Source organism: Anomalospiza imberbis, unplaced genomic scaffold (assembly GCF_031753505.1).
Source record: "Anomalospiza imberbis isolate Cuckoo-Finch-1a 21T00152 unplaced genomic scaffold, ASM3175350v1 scaffold_48, whole genome shotgun sequence".
In the NCBI taxonomy this organism is placed as follows: domain Eukaryota; kingdom Metazoa; phylum Chordata; class Aves; order Passeriformes; family Viduidae; genus Anomalospiza; species Anomalospiza imberbis.
Genome location: NW_027100088.1, coordinates 362,891 through 388,297, shown reverse-complemented (window position 1 = coordinate 388,297; position 25,407 = coordinate 362,891). Strand labels below are relative to the sequence as shown.

At 48.2% G+C, this 25,407-nt stretch overlaps 1 long non-coding RNA gene and 1 pseudogene across 1 annotated transcript; one reads left to right on the top strand and one right to left on the bottom strand.

Moving 5' to 3' along the window:
- The window catches only part of LOC137466938 (zinc finger protein 850-like), a 466,234-nt pseudogene that overhangs the window by 271,913 nt on the left and 168,914 nt on the right, over positions 1-25,407 (bottom strand).
- LOC137466952 (uncharacterized) lies at positions 19,724-20,344 on the top strand. The gene is made up of 2 exons (XR_010995348.1): positions 19,724-19,842; positions 20,126-20,344. It is a non-coding gene; the product is annotated as an uncharacterized lncRNA (long non-coding RNA).

The window sequence follows — 25,407 nt, the reverse complement described above, 5'->3', positions numbered from 1 at the left end:
GACGACATCAAGGATGACAACCTCTTCCTCCACCTGGTCACCGGCAGCTGAAGATGATGGACTTTGATTCTGGCGCCTTCTCCAAAGCCAGGCTCCACAGGGAATTTGCAGGTGAGTCCACACGCAGGGGGATGCTCCCAGATTTGGGCATTGCACAGCCTGGCCGGGAACCAAAGGTTCCCCCATTGCTGGGGCAGATGCAGCTGATCCTTCAGTCGGCTGCCAGGCTGCTTTTGGCAGGGCTGGGGGGATGGGCTGGGGTGCTGATGAAATGGGAGTGGGCTCCTGGCCCTGCCAACAGCCCCAGCACCCACCGTGCCCCGGGCTGGGGCTGGGGCAGCCAGCCCGACACAAACAAACCCCCATGGTGGGAGCAGAGGTGGGACTCCAGAACCTGTGCAGGGGCTGCTTTGCTTTGCAGGCAAGGAAGGGCTTGGGCTGCTCCACTGCCCCTGTTTGCTTTGGGATCACCGTTATTTTGGAGGGCAGTGCAGGGGGGAAGGGAGATAGCCTGGGCTTCCCTCACCTGTGGGTGGGTTTTTCCCGGGCATGCAGGGGTTGGGCCTTCCTTAAGCCCCTGACAGAGATAAGATTTTTGACCTTTTTTCTTGTTCCCCTTTTTGTCTGTAATCTATTTTCAATAATTTGTTGTGTGTTTTTCTAGAGGAAGCGTTCCAGGTGGGGTCCAGTTTGGATGGGGAAATGCTTGGGAGCAGCTGTTGCGTGGATGGGCCGTGCCCTTGGAGAAGGCTGAGGACATCGTTTGGGACCAGCTTTTCTTCCAGCGGAGGATGGCGTGAGGTGGGTCCGGTCTGCTTGGCATGGTGGGATCAGAGCTTTGGGGAGATGGCAGCGAGCACAGGAGCATCCTGCTCTGGGCAGCTGCTGAGGGCTGGATGTGCCGTGGCCGGCTGCAGGCTGGGCACATGTCCTGCCCTCCTGCTCTGCTCCCACAGGCAGCAGGGATGGGCAGCTCTGGGCACAGCTCTGGGCACGGCCAGCATGGCCTGGGCACTGCGGGCGGCTGGGACAAGGGGCCAGGAGCCTTCAGCTGACGGGCGCTTTCTGGTTTCTCTCCTTGCAGCCGGGCTCTGCAGGTGCTGAGGCTGCTCTGGGCTGTGCCAGGGCTCTGCTGGAGCTCAGCACCGGGCCGCAATCAGCCAAAGAAGAAATGGGGTGACCTGCAGCACAGACCTGCTTGAGCATTTCAGCAACACAGCTCAAGTTTGCAGAGTGTACACCTCCAAGGGCAAACATGACACCACCCAAAAATTAAACTTGTTCAATAGCTTCTGAAATGAAATCAATCTGGGATGACCCCAAATGACATTTTGCAGCTTGCTCAAGCTGTAGCTCAGCCCTTCTCTGAACTGTTCTCTCCCCCACCTGCCTTTTACTTCCCAACTGCTCCCTCTTGTCCCCCAGTGAGTTCCCAGCCCATGGCAGTCTCCATCACACTGTTGCCTTCCTTGGTGCCCCTCACCATGAGGAAGGCCGAGCCCCAGGCTTAGGGACTCATCCTGTCACTGGCTGAGGAGCAGCAATGTCTCAGAGCTCCAGTGGGATTTTAGTGTCATTCAGAGCTCCTCTTCTGCCCTAAGCTGTCCTCACTGCTGAGTTCCCACTCCCTTTTCCTCGTCCTTGCAGCAGGATGAGCTCTGTGAATCCCCTTGAGCCTCCCCACTCTTCCCAGCCCACGCACCCACCTCAGTTATGCTGAAGCTGCAGCTTCTCTGTCTCCTGTGGCACACCAGTCCAGTCCCCTGTGCGGGGAGCCCCAGCCCCAGAGCACAGCACTCGGCAGTGCACTCCGGGCTGGAGCAGCTGCCCTGCAGCCATGGCTTGGCTCTTTGTGGCAAGGGAATGCTCCCTGTTTGCAGCTGTCCCTGCAGGATGGCCCCAGGGCAGAGCCCAGCCGGGCTCCCACTGCAGCCCCTGAAGCATGGGGCAGACAGTGGTCCCAGAGCTGGGGTTCACGGGGAGCACCCGGAGCTGTGGCTTTCAGTCAGTGTTGGCAATTGTTGTGTTCTCATCTCCTGCAGCCTGTGGGGAAAGCAACCTGTGTTGCCAGGCTTGTGTGTGCCAGGCCTGTGTGTGCCAGGGGCTCTTGGATGTCTCTGTACCCATGGACAGAAGGCTCTGTGTGTGCCAGGGGCTCTAGGATGTCTCTACCCATGGACAGAAGGCTCTGTGTGTGCCAGGGGCTCTTGGATGTCTCTGTATCCATGGACAGAAGGCTCTGTGTGTGCCAGGGGCTCTTGGATGTCTCTGTATCCATGGACAGAAGGCTCTGTGTGTGCCAGGGGCTCTAGGATGTCTCTACCCATGGACAGAAGGCCCTGTCTGTGCCAGGGTTTCCATAATGTCTCTGTACCCATGGGTATGGAATAGCATGGACACTGAAAGTGTCAGTCCCGTTGCTTGCACGCTCCTTCCTTTGTGCACAAGACACATCCAGGCACACCCCCATGTACAGATACATTAAAAGGACAGGGAGGGACAGAGATTTCCCACAGTACTCTAACTTTGGCATAACTCACCTTTTAGCTGGTGGCCAGGGGATTTTTTTTCCCAGCTCTGTGTGAGAAGGTGTCCAGGAGCTGAAGGAGCAGCATTTAGAAGCAGTTTCAGGATTTCTAGGCAGGAAGTGGAGCTGACAACCATCCACGTAACTTGCCGTATTCATCAGGATGTGCTGCTGGTTCTTTGGGAATATGGCCCAATGGAGAGACGAGACTTGGAAAAATCCCAGCTCTCTGTGGGTTTGTGCAAAGGGGGAGCAGCAGAAACACTTTGTGTCTGCTTTGGGGACACAAGGTCCAAGGAGCTGCGGTGGCAGAGGGTGACCTGGGCTGGTGGCAGGTGAAGTCCTGGTTCATGGCATCCCAGAGTGGCACAGGACAAAGCTCCAAGCACTCCCAACCCCACTGATGAAGTCTTTGTGATGCTGCACATCCTATAGGAAAAGCTGCTGTCACACAATGCACTGGGATTTCTAAGTTTCATTTTAATTACTTTAGGTCCAAGTTTCAAACTGCAATGTTTTTGTTCTCAAGACACAGTCGTGCACAATCCATCTCTCATCCTCCTATTGCTTCAACACCAATTTAAAAAAATAAATCTTAATATTGGAAACAAAACCCAATGTCTTTAAAAAAAGAATGCTGGGGTCAGTCAGTAAGATGGATCCAGGCCATCAGAACAGGCACAAAGTAAATGAGTTCTCCTTTTAAAAAGATCAGTTACCTCTTAAATCCAAAGTTACAGAAGATTTCATTACACATTTGTTTCTTTTTGTTTTCTCTTTCATATTTTTCTCATTTTTAAAATTTTTTTCTATTTCTTTTTAAGTAGATAACACATCATGTAAAATAGGTAAGATTTTTCAGCAAAAATCAGATTTTTCAGCAAAAATAAGATTTACAGCAAAATAAGATACATTTCTGATAAACAATGAAAATATTTACTCCTCTGTTTAATTTTCTCTGGATACCCTGCGGTAAAAAATCTAGCAGATATGAGAAGAGGTGTCAAGTGTTTGCTTTGGACTAAGCTGGAGTTCAGCACTGCTGACATCCTGATCCAGCCAAGAGTTGCAGAATTCTTTTGCACATCCCGAATGTGTTTGCAGGCACAGCACCTGCAGTGCTGACACACCAGTGCACGTGAATAACTCTGTTACTCCCTCACAGAAGTTGGGCTCTGCCCCAGAGCGAGGTGCTCCAGCCCTTTGCTCCTGGTTCCCGTGGGGAGCAGCTCCCTTCCCTCTGGCTGAGCTGCTCAGGCAGAGCCCGGCAGCTCCTGGCCCTGCAGGGCTGAGGCTTTTCCCCGTGGCTGGGCACAGACTGATGGAGCAGCACCGCTGAACACGGGCACACACAGGGACCAGCAGCAGCTGCCTTTGGCCACCTGAGGCTCCAAGGCCCAAACTCAGAGCAGACAGGGCTGGAAGAGACTCACAGGCTCCCTGCTGGCTGTGCTGCCCCACTTGTGCCCACCTGGGAGCCCCCAGGGCCAGCAGGGACTTGAGATGGCAGCCCTGGGCTCCTGGAGCTTGTGCAAGGAGCGGGGCTGGGGACTCCCTGTCCATGGGGAGCTTCCAGATGGAAAAGGCTGCTGTGCCCAGGCAGCTCCAAGGGCAGAGAAAGGAGGGTCTCCACCACGGGATCTGTGCCAGTCCCACAGTCCTGGGCAGCAGCCACCGAGCCCTCGGGGAGCAGAGGGCACAGCAAGAGGGACAAAAGCAGGCAAGGTCAGAGACTGGAGAGAGCCAGACCCGGCAGCAGGAACAGCTGCTCCATTGCACTCTTGGAGAAAGCTCTTGGCTGCTTCAAAGCGCTGAAAGGCGTGCAGGGCAGAGAGGAGGCCACACCAAACACTGCTCCTGTTTGCACAGCCTCCCCTCTCCGTGTCCCAGAAGGAATTGGATGGACTGTGCTCTTCTCTCCGAGTGTCTCGTTCAGCACGAGCAGCTGAGCACCAGGAGCTGAAGGAGCTGAAGCCTCAGGCCTCAAGAGCTGGGCCTGAGGAGACTTTGTGAGCAAATGAATGCTGCTAACATGGACCTGGCTGAATGCAGCAGATGGAATCATGGAATCACAGAATCCTTTCTGTTGGAAAAGACCTCTGAGCTCATCCAGTCCAGCCGGTCACCCAGCAGTGTCGAGCCCAGCACTAAACCACGTCCCTGAAGTGCCAAGGCCTGGACAACAGCCCTGAGTGAGGCCCTGAGCCAAAGGTGGCCTCTGGATGAACCTTCCAACCAAAGGTTATCTTTGCATCTGCTCACTTGTCACTGTAGAGCAGGACGGGAACGAAAATGACTCCAAATCAAAGGCAAAGAGAACGAACTCCAATCTATTTCAAATGCACTGCTCCATTTATAGAGAACATCGTGTGGACTGATTTCATTGGTCTTAGAGTAAAAACATCTCACACCACTGGTGTGCAGTGAATGACGCACGGTGGCAGAACCTATCTATAAACAATGTGAACAACAAGATAGATTAGAGAATTATTTACATTCTTTCCCAACTGTCTCCCAGGCTCTCGCCTGGTTAGAAAACCTTCTCTTTTTCTCTCTGACTGAACTGAGAATATCCACACCCTGCTTTCTGGGATTTCTGGCCCTGCCTCCTGTCCCAGAGTTTGGCAATTCCCCTTGCACAGCGTGCTGAGCTCTCCATGACCAGCTCGAGAGGTTTCTCAGCTGTTGCGTCCTGTGGCATGGCACAAGAATCTGCCTCCAATTAGCTCGGGAGCGCAGCTCCAGACACATGGGTTTGGTTGAGTAAATGCTATTTGTTTGGTGGGTAATGATGTTTTTCTAAGCTTATGCTTTATTCATAGCATGAGTGACATTTCTGCAAGAGGTAGTGATGTGTCTCTGGGTCTTAGTTCTGTTCTGGTTTTGGAAAATACACTTCAAACAGCTATAGCATTACACATTAGATAACCGGCGTATGAGTAAAATTACAGTAATAACTAGGGGCTTATGAATTAAATGAAATAAATATAGACACTAGGTTTTAAAAACAACAGGCCTTTACTATGATGAAAGGAATAATTTCGATTCAAGGGTGGAATAGATCTTGGGTTTGAATTTAATTATATGTTACAGTTTTGCAATTATCATTGTTGGATTACTCATGGGATTAAAATGCACATCTTTTAAAATGAAAGGTAGAAATATAGCTTTTTAAACATTTCATTTCAAGATCATTAGGTACATTATTACCTCAGCTACAAGACAATTTCATTTTTGCTCTGATCCTCTTTGATTTCTAACAGATAGGAAACAGCCTTCAGTAGTCTCTCTTCATTGTGTTTCTTTTTCTGTATTCCCATGTCTCGTCCTAAATTGCTTCTATTGAAGATCTGCAGTGGCCCAAATGACCATATTTGAGCTCTGAATTTGTTGTATCTCTCTTCCTGTTTTTTCTTTTGGCCTGTTTTCAGATTAATTATGTGAGACTAGATAAGCTTCATGGAAAAAAAAGAGTCTATTTCATCATGTTAACCCAATAATCCTATCAGGCAGCATCAAACAAACAAGCTGTGTGTTTCTCCAGAGCCCTGAGATGAATACCTTTTTTGAAACATGGAGATTTATATTCCTGTGGGAATGTAAGTGATATCAAGGGCAGCAGATTTTGAGTGCAGCTGTTTTTACCATTAACAGAGGTAAGTATTTGAAGGAATTTTGATATTTCAGCCATGGTTTATTATCAAGGGTCTCTTGTGTGAAATATGCCAACCAGAACATAGATGACCATTGATTGCTACATTTGGCTTCATTAAAAAAAAAAAAAAAAAAAAAAAAGGAAGAAATTTCTTAAATGCATTATGTTTTTAATATTTAAGTTCATGGAAACCTGGAAACTCATACTCAGGTGCTGTGAATCACAAGAGTTTCTTGTGGAACAAAGCACAACCATCTATACTGTGTGTGTATCTGAGTGTGCGTGGGTTACTTTTTTGTGAATCGTGAATCTTTTCTATCTTTAGATTGTTATTAATAGAAGAACTTTAAAATTCCTTTCACACTGATAGCCAGAATTTTGGATCAAATACATAGAAAGAAATACAGAAGTGTGGGCATTTCTGAGGTTCTAGAGTTCCCCATATGACCAAGCAGTAGAGTTTATAATCTCTGTATTTTAACTTTCCTTGTCCGGTAATATGGACTAGAAAAATAAGATTTGTATATAGAGTCTAAAAGCATAGAAGATTAATAGTTTGAAGTACTGCCTTCAGCTTTCACAAAATTCATGGAGAAGTGAAGACTAACAACATTAAGGAGGTGTTCAATAGCTCTGTGTGATTGACCAAAGCAGTTTCATTAGATTTTCTTTTCCCTCTTTTTTTTTTTTTTAATAATTTAAGCTGTGCTTTTGCCAAATACCAGTCTCAGAACTTTGCATCCTACATTCTGACAAGAGGCAGCAGTATAAAAGAGGTGGGAAGAGAGGCTTTAGCAATATATTTTCTCCTTTTGCCATTCTCCCAAGGCAAAACCTGGAGTCTTTCTGAAGCCATTGGCCAGCATTTACTCTTAATCTCCAGCCTGTATCTACATATTAATTTTTTAAAAATTGTATTCAATGGATCATGTAAATAAGTCTGCTGTCCAGCAATTATTCATGTAAGATGCAATGCAACCAAATTGTATTGTGATTTTCCTATTGCAAAATCTTGTCCTTTTTAAAAAATTTACTAATATTTTATTTTTCTGAAGGCAGAGTGGATGCAGACAATGTACCTGCCAAAGTCAGAGAGATTGCAGACAGGGTTTCCAGCTTTTAAGTTTCCAGGGCTTTGTGTATTCAGATTCAGGCATTCTAACTTTGAACATGCAGCCACTTAATCTTGCAAAGACAAAGGTTGTATTGGCATGGAAGCAAATACAGAAATGCACTCTGTAAGGCCATGAAAGAATGTCACTGCATTACAGCAGCCTAACAAGGTATCATACATCAGCTGAAGCATTGTAATTGTCTGTGTATGCACTTGAGCTTGCCCAGAGCGACGTAAACATCCATATGCTCCAGGGATTACTCATTAAATGAAGCATTATGGTTTAGTACTGAGAAATCTCTGCTGTCCTTCCATTATTTTCTACTTAAATGATCATTTTCTTCTGCATAACAGTAAGTTTTAATTACGCGATTTGCTATGTGTGTATGTTGGATGTTTTTCAGTTGCTCATGCAGACTGTAGACAAACACATACATGTGTGCAGACACAACATTTTCCCTGCTATAATTTGGTATTTCTGGCACTTTGCAATAGTAGGGTCAAAGCCAAACTGTAGCTACCTCTGGAAAATCTTACAAGTAGCTGTAATTGAAAAAGGCAGTATAATTTTTCTGTTTTAAAACCTAGTGGAGACTTTTTTTCAGAAAATTGAATGCTTTTCATCATTGCTTCAATGTGAGTTTTTGATGAAGTTATGGAACTTTTGAATGTGTGTATTTTTTGAAACAATTCTGAAACTCATTAGGCAGTAACAGAAATGCCTTTACATTATCGTGATCCACTGCTAACTCAAAATTTGACTTTTGATAGATGTAGTAAAAAGAATGAAATTATTCTGAATTCTAAGTAAGTAAATACAACTAGTTTGATCCTCCAGGATAATTACAGTTTATAATACTGAATTGAAAAGTTTATTGTGGTTGTAAAACAAAAGGAACTTTTTGATAGGGCTTACTGTTGTAGTTCTGTGAGATGCAATCCTTTTGGATATTTCCTACCCCTCATGATTCACTCTGTTGCTAATGAAGTTGCATTCTGACAGGCCTTTAAATTAATGCCTATGCCTGTATGAAGCACAAGTATGGAGTACATAAAGTACAATTGTTTTAAGTATTTATATTTGTCTACTGATGCACTAGAATCTAACAAACTCAAAGGAGGAATCCCTTTCACGAGCTGTAAATTTCAAAAGTTCTGACCTATTGACTTCATGAGAGTAAAAATTCTCCAGTGGGAGTAAGATGTTCATCATGCCTTAACATAAAGTCCAGGAGTCAGGGAAATGCCTGGCTGGAATAAACAAGCAGCTCATCCAGTCTGCCATTCTGGCACCAAGGGCAGGTAAGACCAGATGTTTCAACGGAAGGCATAAATCTTCACAATTTTACTGTTCTGTATTGCAAGATGATGTTTCTTACATCACTCACACCTTGAAACCTGAAGATTAAGAGAGCTTATAACTCTTACTTCCTCATAGTCAGTTTATAACATAAATCTTAAAGCACATTTCTTAAATTATTCAGTAATTTTGAAAGCAGATTTTGAAGATACATTATCAACTGGTGCAAAAGTAAAACGCTTCACCTCCATGCTGCCTTTATTAGAGTAAAAGTTGTGAATATGAGAAATCCTGGTCATTTCAGTAAACTAAAAGTGAATTTTACTGCAGCGTGAGAGAGGCAAAGGGCCTTGTCAAGGAGAGATGTGACAGATCTCCCCAGCTGCTGGGTGCTGGGATGCCTTTTCCATCCTATCTGCCTGCAGGTACTCACCAGTTCATGTGTGGGAACCCTTCTGCTACCAATCCTGAGCCACTGATGGCTGTGAAACTGAAGGGTTTGTCTTTCACTGATCTCAGCTCTGATTTTGCCCCATGTTTGCCAGCCTTGGCAAATGCTTACTCTGTTGAATTGAACTTAGTTTGTTCAAAGCTGATCCTGGATTCTCACCAAAGATTTAGTCGTGAAATATCTCGTCTTGTGCAGTGACCATAGCAAGATATTTCTCTTTGGCAGCAAACACTCATTAGAACTGATGACTACTATCACCTTCTTAACTTTCTCTTGACCAATTTTCACTTAATTTCCCACTCACTCCGTGAGACAATTATACAAAATAAATAATGAGGTAGCATGTGTCATGCAGCTAATGTTGAAACAGTTGGATGAGCATCAAACTAAATCCGAATTTTCCTTTTTTTATTGCCCAATGGGAGCTACTTTCTGGCTAATGTTATGAAGGTGGTGGTGTATGAGGGGAAATTAATACATTATCACATTGCACTATTGGTATTGGAAGTGGTTCTTCACACACTGGGTAGCAGACATATAAACTTGTTTGCCAGATGGTGTTGCAGATGCAAGAATTTTACAAGGGCTCAGAGGGATGCTGGACAAGTACTTGAAAGTGATATCTACTTGGGGGTTGCAAAATAGACAGGCCACAATAGGCTCAGGAAATCTCCTGAGCTGAAAATAGATGGAGAGGAGGGGGGGCACTAAGGGTAGGGAAATATCGTATATAAATGTTCTATATTTTTTCTTCTTGCTGTTGAAAAGAGACCACTAGACTGGATGAGCCTTTAGTTTTGCCATTACAAACATTTTTATATTCTTATTTAAGTAACAAGTTGTTGTGTGAGAGGATTTTTCTGGAACAGGAAATTAATGTTGAAGGTGGAGAAAACCCAGAACTGCTTAAATGTAGAAAATCAGTAATATGTTTTGTGATCCATATTGCTAAGGAAAGAAAAATGAGAGACCACTTTAATGCTGAAAGAATATCAAATGTGAATACTTTCTCAGTTACTGACTGCCTAAGTTTGCAGTCTTGCCTTTTTAGCTTTTATATTTCACCTTATATTACCGTCAGGAATAGATCGTCATTGTTTTGTGGTGACTTCTACTGGTAGTTCACCAGGTACATATAGAAGGCATTTTCTGGTCTAGCTGTCTGTCTCCTTCATCCTACATGCTTCTTTCTGTGGTAGAACTTAAGTTCTGTAACTTGCACTACAGTACGCATATACTATTGATAAAGGAAAAAACGGCTGTAGCACTATGTCTGCTAAAGATATTCTTCTTTTTCAGAAAGCAGATCCTTATGTGGAACAATTAAAGGAGACATGGTCAAGTTATAGTTCATGGGTCAGTTTAGTGACTCATGATACTGAAATTTTTTATGCACTTACTTTAATCTTGTTTTTTTCATTTGTCTCATCCTTCATTGGGGTTGGCCTTGCATGCTGAATTCTTTTCTTTTTATTGCATTATGGTTTTTAATGTCTGCACAAACTCCTCTGAAAAACAAGAGTGTGGTTGAGGTGCCTCTAAAGAAACAGAGATGCCAGGGCTTGAGTGGGCTTTTTGAATTCACTCACTCTGCATGTCCTGACTACCAGAGCTGGGTTATAACTTGTAAAAGTCACTAGAAACAGCTGACTTTCTTATCATCCATAAAATTTAAATTTGCATCTGGCAGACTTTTTGTTGCCAAAAAAGTTTAGGAAAAAAGTTACGGTTATCATTGTTACTATTGCCCTTCTTAATTTTATTAGGATTAATGATGATGGTGAAAATTATAACTGTCCTTACTCCCAGAATTTCTCTACTTGATATTAAGAAGGCCAAAACTCTGCTGCAGTGGTTTCTTTTGCCTGTTTTAATGTTTTACTGGGTAATATCAGCTACAGACTTTTATCAGCTATCTGAAGTTACTGCTTGCTGATCATTAGCATGACTACAACCCATGAGTTTATAGATATCCTGAAACCATTCAAGAATAAGTTCTGCGAGAAGGTATTTTTCCAGAAAATCTATCTGTAAGAAAAACTGCTTTTTGCATCCTGCCAGTGTATTAGTGGTGTGAGACAATAGCAATTTAACAGTCATTTTCTTGGTACAAGTTATTAGTCATCTTTGTTCTTTTGAGGAGATATTTTCAGTGGTTTGGGTTTGGGGTTTTTTGGGTTTGTTTTTTTTTTTGGTTTTTTTTTTTTTTTTGCATTAATGGCACTTCTGTCACCATCTGGCTTAGTCAATTACAGATCTCCAGAATAACAAAACTCACAGTTTGCATGTATGTCTCTGTTTTTCTTGGGGTCCGGAGAAATGTGACTATTCTGCATTTCCTAGAAAGGGAGTTGTGAGACCTCAGCCCTCATTGCACATTACACAGAAAGAATCTGTAATGAGCTCTTTCTGTGCCTCAGGAGGAGCACAAAGCAGCTGGAGCGGGACTAAGAGTCCAGACAGCTGAGCTCAGTGGGGATGGAGGATGGTCAGCACTACAGAGAAAATGTTCGATAGCTTGTCAATTCATGACCCTGAGGTCCGAGAGGCTTCCATTCCCTCGGACAAATGCTGATCCCCATTAATATGAATGGTTGAACTTCATTTGACATCAGTCAGTCCAGGGTCTGAGTGCAAGTACATTATTCCCCGTGCCATTAATGCATGTCACATACCCCAGCTAGGCAGATAAGGGAAATAGAATTTTCAGTAGTCATTGTTGTTTTGCTTTGCAGTACTGTGTGGAGGTGGTCAACTCCTCATGCGTGATTATCTTCAAGATATTTGTTGCACTTTATAAAGTTCATCGGCAAACTTGTGCTTACTTCTTAAAAGTAGTCTGCTGTGTCATGTAGCCCATTTGACTGGGTAGAAAGAAGCATGCCATGTTTAAGATAGTGACACTGATAATTAGCTGTTACTATCTAATTCCACTTCTTTTTTTCACTTCAATTCCTCCTAGAATATCTAGTGAGTACATTTAGCATCAGTTTCCCCAGCAGAAATAGTAGGCACACATTTTCTTTACAATGACTCCATGATGTATGTACTAGTTACTGTTATATTTTAAGTTGAATGTAAGAAAGGTATTATATAAGTTTTGAAAACTACCTTAATAGTGTTTTATTCTTCTCTAGGCACAGGAATTTTGATTTTGTATTGTGATTTAAATAGACAATAACTAAAAGTGAAGGCTTTAGTTTCTTAATTGGTTGTCACATATTTTAGGGGTGGTTACCATTTAGTTTGGTAAAGGATCCGAAGACTCAGATTCCTTTTGAACAGCCAATATCTAGTTTTTCTGATGATTTATTCATAGCAGTTAGGTTTTTGCAATTCCTTGTGAGGAAATTGCCCTTCATAGGATCTGTCTATGTAAGGTTATTGTATAATGCATGCTCATTTGCTTAGTTGTATTTGTAAGCTCCAGCTGTGCCCATCACTTGCTAAATCTGTCATTAAAGGATTTTGTTTTTAATTCTGCCTGGCTTTGTTTTCAGATGTCTCTGAATTCCTTCCTGTGTTGAGTCACAGCTGTGAAAAGAGAAATCTCCCTCTTTAATTCAAGGGGTCAGTGGTTTAAAAGCACTAAAGCCTGGTGGGGAACAGCTTAAGGAAGGTAGTTAATCATAGTGACCCCAAGACTTCATAAACTTACACAAGGCTCATCTGACAGGCAGAGTCCTGGATATCTTCAAGCCCTGGTTTCTTTGAGGAGTAACTGTTTTGCCAGGGAGTGGAATCCTCTATGGAACAAGCACCAGTGATGGGTCTTTGCCACCTGCTCAGCTGTGGCTATAGAAACACAGCTTAATCTTCTCCACCACATTTCTTTTTCTAGCTAAGCCAGCATGCAGCCCAATTCCTTTCTAGTAGTTTTTTTCCCTGCAATGTTGAGAAATATTTAATGTGGTAACTACAATGGCTTCCACTTCCTGGTGTCACTGGGACATAATAGACTGGCAGGAAAGAGCTGCTGATCTGGATAGAAAAGAGAGGTCAGGAGGGAACACACAGATGGTCTTGTGTGCTGGGCGAGCAGAAGTCATTGGTGTGGTTTGGGTGTCAATAATTCATCCAGTGGCATTTTTCACCCAACTTCTTCAGACTCCAGTGGGGAAATCTTGGAATAAATCCCCCTCTTGTCTCCGTGCAGGCAAAAGCCTTATTTCACATACCATGTTAATAACTGTGACACTCAGCTGTGGGCTTAGTTTTCACGGGATGGGCAAACCAGGACCATGTGGGTGAACTGTACGTGGAAGCTGTGAGATACTGAATTAAGTGATACAGCTAATGCAGTGCCTGTACCTATGCTGTGTGTACTCCACTTGTCCTATGCACACATTGCTGTTCTTGGTACAGGGGTTGATTATCTGCCTATGGATCAGTTCTTGAATTGCTTCAGCTTTTGGACAGTGTTATAAAAGACAAGTGATCCTGTTTTCAGTCAGATTTTAATAGTGAAGTAGTTAATTCGTAAGCAGCTCAGGTAGACATTGCCCTTATCAGAAGAGTCTTTGGGAAGATAAGGTCACTAGAGAGTAGAAAAAGTCATTTGATGGCTGTCAGACATCCAAGTTTAAGTGGAAGGGTGTTGGATGTTGAGCAAGACCTTCAGTGTGTGATTCAGTTCAGTTATTAATTTGTCCATTAACTGCTAAAGGAAATAGTAGAAAAATTAGGATTGAAGGAGACATGAGGAAGTCATATGATTTTATTTGTATTTCGAAGGATGGATAACTTCAGCTTTGGATTAGATTGCTTAGAGCTATGTCCAGTCAAGCTTCAAATGTCTGCAAAGATGGAGAATCCACAATTTCTCTGAGCTCCTGTTCCAGTGTTGACAATCCTTTCATTCCCTGAGGAATGAAACCTCAGAAGTCCCTCAAGATTGAGATTGCCTCATCATCTTAGGGGACAAATGACTTAGGGGAAAAGGAAATGAGAAGTGTTTTACATCCTGCCTTTTTAATGTTGGACTTCTGGTTATGGAAACTAACTGGTTAACCATCTAAATTTTTTCCTTTTTTTCAGTGAAATACTGATTCATCCTTGCACACTGTGTCCTCACAAGACACAGGAAAGTTATTGTGATTTTAAACTAAAGTGGAAGTATTTCTGTGTTGAATGGAGGAGGTGATGCATGAATTCTTGGTTTCTTTTTCAGTAGGGCTGTTTCAGATTCCAGGAACTGTCATGATAGCACCCCTCATAAAGCAGCTTAAAAATAGCAAAACAACTGTTGCACCAAATATAAAGTGATTCCTGCTGTGTCACAAACAGAAAGGTTTTTGAAGCTCTGAATAGATAGCAGCATGTTGTAACCCTTGAAAATGGTAAAATTGATGATCAGAGGACACAGGGCTGTTAAAGCTTTGATGACCTGCTGTCTGAACCCATACTGGCAGTGTGTTTTTCCTTACACAGCTCTGTGAAGTTCTTTATAGAAAATGAAACTGTGATTGCTTGTAATTTTCTGCAGTTTGCACAAGCACTTAAATCACAAATAAAACACTGTAAAAAGTGGTATGTGAGTCATGGATCTCCCTGCAGGAGTTCCAAGTCTGTTGTCCCTGTGGAGAAGGTTGGCTGTGTGACTAGGGGGATGTGGGTACTGGTCCTGACGGCTAGTGTGATGTTATCCAAGGGATGTCATCTCCTATGGCAGCATTAAAAGAAATCCAGCTACCTCTAACAAGGATAGAGGGTAGAGAATGGAGACATTAAAGCTTTTAAAGTGCTCAGATGCTGTGATGATGAGTACCTGAGGGAAACCCATCAAGAGGAGCAGGTCCCCATTGAGTCAATGACTTGTGTAAGCTCACAAGTGGGATTTTTTATAGAGACTCTGCTGATTCTCTGTCACATATACTCCAAATTTAAATGAAATCAAGTGTTTAAAAAAACCAGGAAGAAAGCAAATGTGTTCAGTCTAACAATAAAATAACTGGGTTATTGGGCCAACAGATGATCACTGCTGTGCAGTGTACACGTTCATATGTGTATCACTTTACATTTTAGCTGCACAAAATGTTGATCCAAAATTAGGTGGACAATGCATTAAAAAAACCCGTCTCCAGTAGACTTCAAGAATATAGTAATGAATTTTTAAATCAATTTGTTGAAAGTGGAAATTAAAATCCTTCCGGCATGTCTTTCCCTATAGTGTAGTTTATATATGAAATCCTGCAGACTGTGCTGCACAGAGTTCACTGACAGTGCATCAAATAATGAGGCCATACGTTGATGAAAGGAATTTTAGTAAAATATGCCATTGGATATACAGCAAACAGATTTGATCAAAGCCCAGCTGCCGTATGAAGTAGACATTTTTTAAGCATTACTAAACTGCATTAGCCTGAATTATTTTGAAAGTTATGATTTGACTTCTACACAGCTGACAATAAACTAAATAGTACTGGCAGTTAAGGAAACATGCTTTCAGGATTTGTAAAATAGAAAAAATAAAAAAAAATTTTATTATATTAAGATGCCAACTACAACGTGCAGTTGCCTCTACTCAACATTTGTAACATTCTGTTTTTATCGGAGAGTCTCACAGACTTTAGATTTTTATTTTTTAATCATTGCTGGAGAGGTAAGTGCAGTGCTTGGGTCAGGTACAAATTCTGCACTCAGGGAATGTGCCCCGATAGGGTTTGATCCTCAGCGGGGACAATGCATGGCAGCGACCGAGGGGATTCCTGTTCCCCTGTGTAGGAGTCCAGACTCTGGGTCGGGGCTGACCAGGGCAAAGTTCCCGTGTTTGGACAGGCTCAGGGGCTGCCCCCGGGGAGCGGGGGGCTGGGCGCGGGAGCGAGCGGGCAACGGAAAAACGGACACGGGGACAAACGGCCCCGGAGCTTCAGTTGCAGCGGCAGCAGCGGCAGCAGCGGCAGCAGCGGCAGCAGCGGCAGCAGCGGCAGCAGCGGCAGCAGCGGCAGCAGCGGCAGCAGCAGCGGCAGCGGCAGCACATACTCTATTGAGTGCCCTCTCGCATCTCCTCTCCCTCTCCTGCTGTCCCGCACCCTCTCCCGCTCTCCCTTTCCCGTTGTCCCCTCCTCTCCCAGTCTCCCTCTCCCCCTGCCGGGCCATGTCCCCAGCCCGCCCCCGGCCCCCGGCGGGGCTGCCCCGTCCTCATCCCCGTCCCCGTCCCCGGCCGTCCCGCCGGGGTCTCGTCTCCGCCCGGCTCTGGTCGTGCTGGCGGTGGCGCTGCTGGGCGGGCATCAGTGCCTGGAGCTCGGGCGGCACCGCCGCCCTCTGGCTCCGCCTGGCCCGAGCCCGGCCCCGGCCCCGACGTGGGCTCCAGTCCCGGCCCCGGCCCCGGCTCCTCCCGGGCCCCGCGGAGGACACACGCGGCGCGGCCGCTCCCGCCGCCCCCGCTGCGGCTTCCCCGGCCCGAGCTCCGCCGCTCGGCAGCGCGGCCGTCGGCCCCGAGCCGCCGCTGTCCCGTTCCAGGGACAGAACGCCTGGGGAGGGCCGGCCCGGGGCGCTCGGGGGGCGCTCGGGGGCCGCTCCTGGCCCCGGGCCGAGCGCTGACAGCCCCGTCCCGCCCGCAGGGAAGGCGCAGGAGGAGGCCCTGCAGGAGCGGTACCGGCTGGGTTCGCTGCTGGGCAGCGGCGGCTTCGGCAGCGTCTTCGCAGCCACGCGGGTCTCGGACGGCGCCCCGGTGAGCGGCGGGGCCGGCGGTGGGCGCAGGAGAAGGGGGCGGAGGAGGAGGAGGATTAGCAGGAGGAGGAGGGGGAAGGCGGAGGAGGAGGAGGTGGAGGGGGCGGAGGAGGAGGAGGATTAGCAGGAGGAGGAGGAGGAGGCGGAGGGGGCGGAGGAGGAGGAGGATGGGGCCCGGCGGGGCGGGCGGCGCGCTCAACCCACTGCTCTCTCTTGCTTGCAGGTGGCCATCAAAAGGGTGCCACGGAACCGCGTCCGGCACTGGGGCGAGCTGGTGAGTGAGCGGGGCCAGCGGCAGAAGCCGGGCCGTGCCGGGTGGCGAGGAGCCGGGGCCCGGCAGGGTGGGAGCCGCCGGGAGCCCTGCAGGGAGAGCGGGCATGGGCTGAGCGGGGCATGCAGAGCATCCCGGGCTGGCTGAGGGGTTCCCCAGCCCTGGCACGGCATCAGCCCCACTGACGGCATCGCGTTCCTCCCGCAGCCCGACGGCACCAGCGCACCCCTGGAGGTCGTGCTGCTGGACAAGGTGTCCTCTGGCTGCACTGGTGTCATTCAGCTCCTGGAGTGGCTTGAGCTCCCTGACAGCGTCGTGCTGGTGCTGGAGCGTCCGGAGCGGTGCCAGGAGCTGTCGGGTTTCCTGGCGGAGCGGAGGTTCCTGCCGGAGGAGGAGGCGCGGGGGCTGTTCCGCCAGGTGCTGGAGGCCGTGCGGCACTGCACCAGCTGTGGGGTCCTGCACAGGGACATCAAGCCTGAGAACATCCTGCTCGACCTGGCCACCGGGCAGCTGAAACTGATTGACTTTGGCTGTGGCGCCTTCCTCCAAGACACAGCCTACACCCAGTTTGCAGGTGAGCTCTGCCGGGGGATGCTCCTGGGCATCTCATGGCCCAGCCGGGGTGCAGCCCCAGGGCTCCCCCTATTGCAACCAGGATGGGATTAATGCTGGAGCCAAGCTGATTTGGGTGGGGGTGTGAGGGGGGCCAGCTCCAGCCCTGCCGACAGCCTTCAGCACCCACTGTGGCCTGGGCTAAGGCTGGAGCTGGGGCAGCCAGCCTGACAAAAACCCCAGTGGGGGTAGCAGAGAGGGGCGTCTGACCCTGTGCCCTGGATGGTTTGGTGTGCAGGCGAGAAGGGCTTGGACTGCTCTGCTCCCATTGTTTGCATTGGCTGGTTAACATTTTTGGGGGGCCGTGCAGGCGGGGAGTAGAGCGGGCTTTCTCCACCACTGGATGAGTTTTGCTTTTGTGTGTCATGGTTGGGCCTTCCCAGGATTTCTGCTGCCCTCTTCCAACACCAGTGGCTTCTTTTCCAGCCCCAAGTCTGTACACAAGTCCCAGGTGCTGGTGAGAGGGCAGCAGTCACCCTGTGTGCCACTGGGGCAGCCCCCACATGCCATGGGGTGCTGGGGCCAGGCTCTGGGAGCAGCAGCGTCCCCCTGATGAACTCTGTCTGTGTTCCACAGGAACCCTGTCCTACAGCCCACCAGAGTGGATCCAGCACCAACGCTACCACGGCGAGGCAGCGACGATCTGGTCCCTGGGCCTCCTGCTGTACCACCTGGTCATGGGGAAGCACCCGTTCAGGAGGGGCCAGGAGATCATCTGGGGGCGGATCTTGTTCCCACGACGGCTCTCTCAAGGTGGGTCCTCATCTCTGGCCATGGGGGCAATACCAGTGCTGGGAGACAGCAGCAGCTCATGAGCATCCTGCTCTGGCAGCTGCTGAGGAGGTGGCACATGTCCTGCTCTCCTGCTCTCCTCCAAACACAGAATCCATGGGGAAGTTTAGGCCCAGCTCTGGGCACACCCAGCATGGCCTGGGCATGGGAACAGGGGGGCAACTTCTCCAACTGACTGGTGATTTCTGGTTTGTTTCCCCAGAGTGCCAGGATCTCATTAAGAGGTGTTTGTCCATGCAGCCCTCGGACAGGCCATCCTTAGAAGAGCTTTTCCGTGATCCATGGGTGCAGGGTGGTCTTCTGCCCTAGAAGATGGGAGAGATCAACGTGCACAGTTGGATCCAGGGGCCTGGCAGGTAACAGCTCCACACTTGTCCTGGCAATCAGTGGCAAAGCCAACCAGACTGGTTTTGTCCTGCCTGTGTCACTGCCCAGGGGTCATCAGATGGGAACACGCAGCCCTTGTGCTGGAGCTGAGCTGCTCTGCCCAGCACTGGTGGCCACCATCTGAGCTGGTTTTGCTTGTCCTGGTTCCCTGACAGCTGGGGCCCTGGGCAGAACCTTGACAGCCTGGGCTCACCTCAGGGAAGGAGGAGGCGGCCCTGGAGAAGCTGTACCAGGTGGGGCTGCTGCTGCTGGGGACAGTGAGGACGACATCAAAAATGACAACCTCTTCCTCCACCTGGTCACCGGCAGCTGAAGATGATGGACTTTGATTCTGGCGCCTTCTCCAAAGCCAGGCTCCACAGGGAATTTGCAGGTGAGTCCACACGCAGGGGGATGCTCCCAGATTTGGGCATTGCACAGCCTGGCCGGGAACCAAAGGTTCCCCCTTTGCTGGGGAGGATGCAGCTGATCCTTCAGTCGGCTGCCAGGCTGCTTTTGGCAGGGCTGGGGGGATGGGCTGGGGTGCTGATGAAATGGGAGTGGGCTCCTGGCCCTGCCAACAGCCCCAGCACCCACCGTGCCCCGGGCTGGGGCTGGGGCAGCCAGCCCGACACAAAGAAACCCCCATGGTGGGAGCAGAGGTGGGACTCCAGAACCTGTGCAGGGGCTGCTTTGCTTTGCAGGCAAGGAAGGGCTTGGGCTGCTCCACTGCCCCTGTTTGCTTTGGGATCACCGTTATTTTGGAGGGCAGTGCAGGGGGAAGGGAGAAAGCCTGGCCTTCCCTCACCTGTGGGTGGGTTTTTCCCGGGCATGCAGGGGTTGGGCCTTCCTTAATCCCCTGACAGAGATAAGATTTTTGACCTTTTTTCTTGTTCCCCTTTTTGTCTGTAATCTATTTTCAATAATTTGTTGTGTGTTTTTCTAGAGGAAGCGTTCCAGGTGGGGTCCAGTTTGGATGGAGAAATGCTTGGGTGCAGCTGTGGCGTGGATGGGCCGTGCCCTTGGAGAAGGCTGAGGACATCGTTTGGGACCAGCTTTTCTTCCAGCGGAGGATGGCGTGAGGTGGGTCCGGTCTGCTTGGCATGGTGGGATCAGAGCTTTGGGGAGATGGCAGCGAGCACAGGAGCATCCTGCTCTGGGCAGCTGCTGAGGGCTGGATGTGCCGTGGCCGGCTGCAGGCTGGGCACATGTCCTGCCCTCCTGCTCTGCTCCCACAGGCAGCAGGGATGGGCAGCTCTGGGCACAGCTCTGGGCACGGCCAGCATGGCCTGGGCACTGCGGGCGGCTGGGACAAGGGGACAGGAGCCTTCAGCTGACGGGCGCTTTCTGGTTTCTCTCCTTGCAGCCGGGCTCTGCGGGTGCTGAGGCTGCTCTGGGCTCTGCCAACGCTCTGCTGGAGCTCAGCACCGGGCCGCAATCAGCCAAAGAAGAAATGGGGTGACCTGCAGCACAGACCTGCTTGAGCATTTCAGCAACACAGCTCAAGTTTGCAGAGTGTACACCTCCAAGGGCAAACATGACACCACCCAAAAATTAAACTTGTTCAATAGCTTCTGAAATGAAATCAGTCTGGGATGACCCCAAATGACATTTTGCAGCTTGCTCAAGCTGTATCTCAGCCCTTCTCTGAACTGTTCTCTCCCCCACCTGCCTTTTACTTCCCAACTGCTCCCTCTTGTCCCCCAGTGAGTTCCCAGCCCATGGCAGTCTCCATCACACTGTTGCCTTCCTTGGTGCCCCTCACCATGAGGAAGGCCGAGCCCCAGGCTTAGGGACTCATCCTGTCACTGGCTGAGGAGCAGCAATGTCTCAGAGCTCCAGTGGGATTTTAGTGTCATTCAGAGCTGCTTTCCAGCCCTCAGCTCTCCTCACTGCTGAGCTCCCACTCCCTTTTCCTCGTCCTTGCAGCAGGATGAGCTCTGTGAATCCCCTTGAGCCTCCCCACTCTGCCCAGCCCACACACCCACCTCAGTTATGCTGAAGCTGCAGCTTCTCTGTCTCCTGTGGCACACCAGTCCAGTCCCCTGTGCGGGGAGCCCCAGCCCCAGAGCACAGCACTCAGCAGTGCACTCCGGGCTGGAGCAGCTGCCCTGCAGCCATGGCTTGGCTCTTTGTGGCAAGGGAATGCTCCCTGTTTGCAGCTGTCCCTGCAGGATGGCCCCAGGGCAGAGCCCAGCCGGGCTCCCACTGCAGCCCCTGAAGCATGGGGCAGACAGTGGTCCCAGAGCTGGGGTTCACGGGGAGCACCCGGAGCTGTGGCTTTCAGTCAGTGTTGGCAATTGTTGTGTTCTCATCTCCTGCAGCCTGTGGGGAAAGCAACCTGTGTTGCCAGGCTTGTGTGTGCCAGGCCTGTGTGTGCCAGGGGCTCTTGGATGTCTCTGTACCCATGGACAGAAGGCTCTGTGTGTGCCAGGGGCTCTAGGATGTCTCTACCCATGGACAGAAGGCTCTGTGTGTGCCAGGGGCTCTTGGATGTCTCTGTACCCATGGACAGAAGGCTCTGTGTGTGCCAGGGGCTCTTGGATGTCTCTGTATCCATGGACAGAAGGCTCTGTGTGTGCCAGGGGCTCTTGGATGTCTCTGTATCCATGGACAGAAGGCCCTGTCTGTGCCAGGGGCTCTAGGATGTCTCTACCCATGGACAGAAGGCCCTGTCTGTGCCAGGGTTTCCATAATGTCTCTGTACCCATGGGTATGGAATAGCATGGACACTGAAAGTGTCAGTCCCGTTGCTTGCACGCTCCTTCCTTTGTGCACAAGACACATCCAGGCACACCCCCATGTACAGATACATTAAAAGGACAGGGAGGGACAGAGATTTCCCACAGTACTCTAACTTTGGCATAACTCACCTTTTAGCTGGTGGCCAGGGGATTTTTTTTCCCAGCTCTGTGTGAGAAGGTGTCCAGGAGCTGAAGGAGCAGCATTTAGAAGCAGTTTCAGGATTTCTAGGCAGGAAGTGGAGCTGACAACCATCCACGTAACTTGCCGTATTCATCAGGATGTGCTGCTGGTTCTTTGGGAATATGGCCCAATGGAGAGACGAGACTTGGAAAAATCCCAGCTCTCTGTGGGTTTGTGCAAAGGGGGAGCAGCAGAAACACTTTGTGTCTGCTTTGGGGACACAAGGTCCAAGGAGCTGCGGTGGCAGAGGGTGACCTGGGCTGGTGGCAGGTGAAGTCCTGGTTCATGGCATCCCAGAGTGGCACAGGACAAAGCTCCAAGCACTCCCAACCCCACTGATGAAGTCTTTGTGATGCTGCACATCCTATAGGAAAAGCTGCTGTCACACAATGCACTGGGATTTCTAAGTTTCATTTTAATTACTTTAGGTCCAAGTTTCAAACTGCAATGTTTTTGTTCTCAAGACACAGTCGTGCACAATCCATCTCTCATCCTCCTATTGCTTCAACAACAATTTAAAAAAATAAATCTTAATATTGGAAACAAAACCCAGTGTCTTTAAAAAAAGAATGCTGGGGTCAGTCAGTAAGATGGATCCAGGCCATCAGAACAGGCACAAAGTAAATGAGTTCTCCTTTTAAAAAGATCAGTTACCTCTTAAATCCAAAGTTACAGAAGATTTCATTACACATTTGTTTCTTTTTGTTTTCTCTTTCATATTTTTCTCATTTTTAAAATTTTTTTCTATTTCTTTTTAAGTAGATAACACATCATGTAAAATAGGTAAGATTTTTCAGCAAAAATCAGATTTTTCAGCAAAAATAAGATTTACAGCAAAATAAGATACATTTCTGATAAACAATGAAAATATTTACTCCTCTGTTTAATTTTCTCTGGATACCCTGCGGTAAAAAATCTAGCAGATATGAGAAGAGGTGTCAAGTGTTTGCTTTGGACTAAGCTGGAGTTCAGCACTGCTGACATCCTGATCCAGCCAAGAGTTGCAGAATTCTTTTGCACATCCCGAATGTGTTTGCAGGCACAGCACCTGCAGTGCTGACACACCAGTGCACGTGAATAACTCTGTTACTCCCTCACAGAAGTTGGGCTCTGCCCCAGAGCGAGGTGCTCCAGCCCTTTGCTCCTGGTTCCCGTGGGGAGCAGCTCCCTTCCCTCTGGCTGAGCTGCTCAGGCAGAGCCCGGCAGCTCCTGGCCCTGCAGGGCTGAGGCTTTTCCCCGTGGCTGGGCACAGACTGATGGAGCAGCACCGCTGAACACGGGCACACACAGGGACCAGCAGCAGCTGCCTTTGGCCACCTGAGGCTCCAAGGCCCAAACTCAGAGCAGACAGGGCTGGAAGAGACTCACAGGCTCCCTGCTGGCTGTGCTGCCCCACTTGTGCCCACCTGGGAGCCCCCAGGGCCAGCAGGGACTTGAGATGGCAGCCCTGGGCTCCTGGAGCTTGTGCAAGGAGCGGGGCTGGGGACTCCCTGTCCATGGGGAGCTTCCAGATGGAAAAGGCTGCTGTGCCCAGGCAGCTCCAAGGGCAGAGAAAGGAGGGTCTCCACCACGGGATCTGTGCCAGTCCCACAGTCCTGGGCAGCAGCCACCGAGCCCTCGGGGAGCAGAGGGCACAGCAAGAGGGACAAAAGCAGGCAAGGTCAGAGACTGGAGAGAGCCAGACCCGGCAGCAGGAACAGCTGCTCCATTGCACTCTTGGAGAAAGCTCTTGGCTGCTTCAAAGCGCTGAAAGGCGTGCAGGGCAGAGAGGAGGCCACACCAAACACTGCTCCTGTTTGCACAGCCTCCCCTCTCCGTGTCCCAGAAGGAATTGGATGGACTGTGCTCTTCTCTCCGAGTGTCTCGTTCAGCACGAGCAGCTGAGCACCAGGAGCTGAAGGAGCTGAAGCCTCAGGCCTCAAGAGCTGGGCCTGAGGAGACTTTGTGAGCAAATGAATGCTGCTAACATGGACCTGGCTGAATGCAGCAGATGGAATCATGGAATCACAGAATCCTTTCTGTTGGAAAAGACCTCTGAGCTCATCCAGTCCAGCCGGTCACCCAGCAGTGTCGAGCCCAGCACTAAACCACGTCCCTGAAGTGCCAAGGCCTGGACAACAGCCCTGAGTGAGGCCCTGAGCCAAAGGTGGCCTCTGGATGAACCTTCCAACCAAAGGTTATCTTTGCATCTGCTCACTTGTCACTGTAGAGCAGGATGGGAACGAAAATGACTCCAAATCAAAGGCAAAGAGAACGAACTCCGATCTATTTCAAATGCACCGCTCCATTTATAGAGAACATCGTGTGGACTGATTTCATTGGTCTTAGAGTAAAAACATCTCACACCACTGGTGTGCAGTGAATGACGCACGGTGGCAGAACCCATCTATAAACAATGTGAACAACAAGATAGATTAGAGAATTATTTACATTCTTTCCCAACTGTCTCCCAGGCTCTCGCCTGGTTAGAAAACCTTCTCTTTTTCTCTCTGACTGAACTGAGAATATCCACACCCTGCTTTCTGGGATTTCTGGCCCTGCCTCCTGTCCCAGAGTTTGGCAATTCCCCTTGCACAGCGTGCTGAGCTCTCCATGACCAGCTCGAGGGGTTTCTCAGCTGTTGCGTCCTGTGGCATGGCACAAGAATCTGCCTCCAATTAGCTCGGGAGCGCAGCTCCAGACACATGGGTTTGGTTGAGTAAATGCTATTTGTTTGGTGGGTAATGATGTTTTTCTAAGCTTATGCTTTATTCATAGCATGAGTGACATTTCTGCAAGAGGTAGTGATGTGTCTCTGGGTCTTAGTTCTGTTCTGGTTTTGGAAAATACACTTCAAACAGCTATAGCATTACACATTAGATAACCGGCGTATGAGTAAAATTACAGTAATAACTAGGGGCTTATGAATTAAATGAAATAAATATAGACACTAGGTTTTAAAAACAACAGGCCTTTACTATGATGAAAGGAATAATTTCGATTCAAGGGTGGAATAGATCTTGGGTTTGAATTTAATTATATGTTACAGTTTTGCAATTATCATTGTTGGATTACTCATGGGATTAAAATGCACATCTTTTAAAATGAAAGGTAGAAATATAGCTTTTTAAACATTTCATTTCAAGATCATTAGGTACATTATTACCTCAGCTACAAGACAATTTCATTTTTGCTCTGATGCTCTTTGATTTCTAACAGATAGGAAACAGCCTTCAGTGGTCTCTCTTCATTGTGTTTCTTTTTCTGTATTCCCATGTCTCGTCCTAAATTGCTTCTATTGAAGATCTGCAGTGGCCCAAATGACCATATTTGAGCTCTGAATTTGTTGTATCTCTCTTCCTGTTTTTTCTTTTGGCCTGTTTTCAGATTAATTATGTGAGACTAGATAAGCTTCACGGAAAAAAAAAGAGTCTATTTCATCATGTTAACCCAATAATCCTATCAGGCAGCATCAAACAAACAAGCTGTGTGTTTCTCCAGAGCCCTGAGATGAATACCTTTTTTGAAACATGGAGATTTATATTCCTGTGGGAATGTAAGTGATATCAAGGGCAGCAGATTTTGAGTGCAGCTGTAGTTACCATTAACAGAGGTAAGTATTTGAAGGAATTTTGATATTTCAGCCATGGTTTATTATCAAGGGTCTCTTGTGTGAAATATGCCAACCAGAACATAGATGACCATTGATTGCTACATTTGGCTTCATTAAAAAAAGAAAAAATA